Consider the following 3,793-nt stretch of genomic DNA (forward strand, 5'->3'; position numbering starts at 1 on the left):
AGATACACATCGATGCCGTCTTCACCAGGGAGAACGCTGCTTTCCTAGAGGCTGGTTTTCCCAACCCTCCTTTCCTAGGAGCAAAGTCCGCTGCCTCCGTCTCAGATCCACCCTGTTCTCTGAAGCGGGCCAAAAGCAAGGAGGAGGGAGGAAGATAAACATCTGATAGGGAAGAGCAACAGCTGACTCTCTCCAGGGACCGCCTGGCCCGCCCCATGTCTCCCATGGGTGCTCAGGTTGTTTCTGCACAGGTGCCCGATGCCGTGTGTCCTGCGCAGGCTGGAGATGGGCCAGCGGTGCCATCTGCGTGCCTCCCCTCCATGGCCACAAATGCACCTGCTGGGCTCAGAGCCATCCAGACGGTTAAGAAACCCAATCTCTACCCTGTTCCTCTTCACAGGGAAAAGACAGAAGCCTCCCCTCTGGATCATGAAAGAAACAGCCAGGTCCTGTTTCCAGCCAGGCTGGAGGAAGGGTTTCTGGGGCAACCTAGAGAGCAGGTACGGGGTTGGTGGGGAGCTGAGCCTGGGGAGACCCCCCTAAAAAGTTACTGTGTGCTCAGCCCACCCAGGGAAGGGAGATCAGAGGCAGCTTCTATAGGGTGGGAGCTCTCAAAGTATGGGCCCCAGACCTGCTGCGGTGCATCATCTGGGAGCTTGTGAGGGACACCAGTCCTCGGGCCCCACCTCACACCTGCAGAATCAGAACCTCTGGGGTGGGGCACAGCATGCTGGGGTTTACCAAGGACCCTCCCCAGGGGATTTGGAGGCAAGCCCGAGATGCTGAGTGTCTGGATCAGGCCTGCCGGGAGAGTGAGCCCTGTTGTGGGAGGCGGGGCCTGGGGCCTGGGGACTTCAGAGCAGCTCCACCCATCTGCCCCAGTTCAGTTCAGTTCAGTCGCTCAGTCGTGTCCAACTCTTTGCGACCCCATGAATCGCAGCACGCCAGGCCTCCCTGTCCATCATCAGCTCCCGAAGTTTACCCAAACTCATGTCCATTGAGTTGTTGATGCCATCCAGCCATCTCATCCTCTGTCGTCCCCTTCTCCTCCTGCCCCCAATCCCTCCCAGCATCAGGGTCTTTTCCAATGAGTCAACTCTTTGCATGAAGTAGCCAAAGTATTGGAGTTTGGGCTTCAGCATCAGTCCTCCCAACGAACACCCAGGACTGGTCTCCTTTAGGATGGACTGGTTGGATCTCCTTGCAGTCCAAGGGACTCTCAAGAGTCTTCTCCAACACCACAGTTCAAAAGCATCAGTTCTTCTGCGCTCAGCTTTATTCACAGTCCAACTCTCACATCCATACATGACCACAGGAAAAACCATAGCCTTGACTAGACGGACCTTTGTTGGCAAAATAATGTCTCTGATTTTGAATATGCTGTATAGGTTGGTCATAACTTTCCTTCCAAGGAGTAAGCGTCTTTTCATTTCATGGCTTTAATCACCATCTGCAGTGATTTTGGAGCCCCCAAAAATAAAGTCTGACACTGTTTCCACTGTTTCCCCATCTATTTCCCATGAAGTGATGGGACCAGATGCCATGATCTTCATTTTCTGAATGTTGAGCTTTAAGCCAACTTTTTTACTCTTCTCTTTCACTTTCATCAAGAGGCTTTTGAGTTCCTCTTCACTTTCTGCCATAAGGGTGGTGTCATCTGAGCTTATTGATATTTCTCCCAGTACTCTTGATTCCAGCTTTTGCTTCTTCCAGCCCAGCGTTTCTCATGATGTATTCTGCATATAATTTAAATAAGCAGGGTGACAATATACAGCCTTGACGTACTCCTTTTCCTATTTGGAACCAGTTTGTTGTTTCACGTCCAGTTCTAACTGTTGTTTCCTGACCTGCATATAGGTTTCTCAAGAGGCAGGTCAGGTGCTCTGGTATTCCCATTTCTTTCAGAATTTTCCACAGTTTATTGTGATCCACACAGTCAATGGCTTTGGCATAGTCAATAAAGCAGAAATAGATGTTTTTCTGGAACTCTCTTGCTTTTTCGATGATCCAGCGGATGTTGGCAATTTGATCTCTGGTTCCTCTGCCTTTTCTAAAACCAGCTTGAACATCTGGAAGTTCATTATTCACGTATTGCCGAAGCCTGGCTTGGAGAATTTTGAGCATTACTTTACTAGCGTGTGAGATGAGTGCAATTGTGCGGTAGTTTGAGCATTCTTTGGCATTGCCTTTCTTTGGGATTGGAATGAAAACTGACCTTTTCCAGTCCTGTGGCCACTGCTGAGTTTTCCAACTTTGCTGGCATATTGAGTGCAGCACTTTCACAGCATCATCTTTCAGGATTTGAAATAGCTCAACTGGAATTCCATCACCTCCACTAGCTTTGTTCGTAGTGATGCTTTCTAAGGCCCACTTGATTTCCCATTCCAGGATGTCTGGCTCTAGGTCAGTGATCACACTATTGTGATTATCTGGGTCGTGAAGATCTTTTTTGTACAGTTCTTCTGTGTATTCCTGCCACCTCTTCTTAATATCTTCTGCTTCTGTTAGTTCCACACCATTTCTGTCCTTTATCAAGCCCATCTTTGCATGAAATGTTCCCTTGGTATCTCTAAGTTTCTTGAAGAGATCTCTAGTCTTTCCCATTCTGTTGTTTTCCTCTATTTCCTTGCACTGATCACTGAGAAAGGCTTTCTTATCTCTCCTTGCCATTTGGAATTCTGCATTCAGATGCTTATATCTTTCCTTTTCTCCTTTGCTTTTTGCTTCTCTTCTTTTCACAGCTATTTGTAAGGCCTCCTCAGACAGCCATTTTGCTTTTTTGCATTTCTTTTCCACGGGGATGGTCTTGATCCCTGTCTCCTGTACAATGTCATGAACCTCCGTCCGTAGTTCATCAGGTACTCTATCTATCAGATCTAGGCCCTTAAATCTATTTCTCACTTCCACTGCATAATCATAAGGGATTTGATTTAGGTCATACCTGAATGGTCTAGTGGTTTTCCCTACTTTCTTCAATTTCAGTCTGAATTTTGCAATAAGGAGTTCATGATCTGAGCCACAGTCAGCTCCCGGTTTTGTTTTCACTAACTGTATAGAGCTTCTCCATCTTTGGCTGCAAAGAATATAATCAATCTGATTTCGGTGTTGACCATCTGGTGATGTCCATGTGTAGAGTCTTCTCTTGTGTTGTTGGAAGAGGGTGTTTGCTATGACCAGTGCGTTCTTTTAGCAAAACTGTATTAGCCTTTGCCCTGCTTCATTCCATATTCCAAAGCCAAATTTGCCTGTTACTCCAGGTGTTTCTTGACTTCCTACTTTTGCATTCCAGTCCCCTATAATGAAAAGGACATCTTTTTTGGGGTGTTAGTTCTAAAAGGTCATCTGCCCCAGGGTGTTGTACAAAGAGGATCCTTTTCTAGGTGTGCCGGCAGGTGAAAAGGGTTTGGGAACCTACCTGCGAAACATGTGACCGGGAGAAACACTGAGGAAAGTCCCCTGTTGAAGGAGGCTCATCTTCCAGGTGCAGACAAGCGTTTATCCCAACTTGGAGAGTATGTTTCCACGAGTCCTCTGGTAACCTGTTTCAGAGACTAACACTGCGTGCAAATCCTTTTGCCCAACATAAAAAAAATAGTTTTGTGCTGCACAGGCCACTATTTCTTGATATTTGGTCGGCAGGAGTGGAGAAGGGTGAGAGTCCACTGCCGAGCTGTGAGGGGTCAGTGGAAGGAAGCCTGCTGTTGGGACACCGGGCTGAGTCTGGAACAACGTGGCCCGAGGGACCCCGAGGGCCACAGGAGCGGCCTCCAGGAAGAATCACTGAGCTGGGCTC

This window comes from Bos indicus x Bos taurus, chromosome 16 (assembly GCF_003369695.1).
Source record: "Bos indicus x Bos taurus breed Angus x Brahman F1 hybrid chromosome 16, Bos_hybrid_MaternalHap_v2.0, whole genome shotgun sequence".
NCBI classification, from domain to species: Eukaryota; Metazoa; Chordata; class Mammalia; order Artiodactyla; family Bovidae; genus Bos; species Bos indicus x Bos taurus.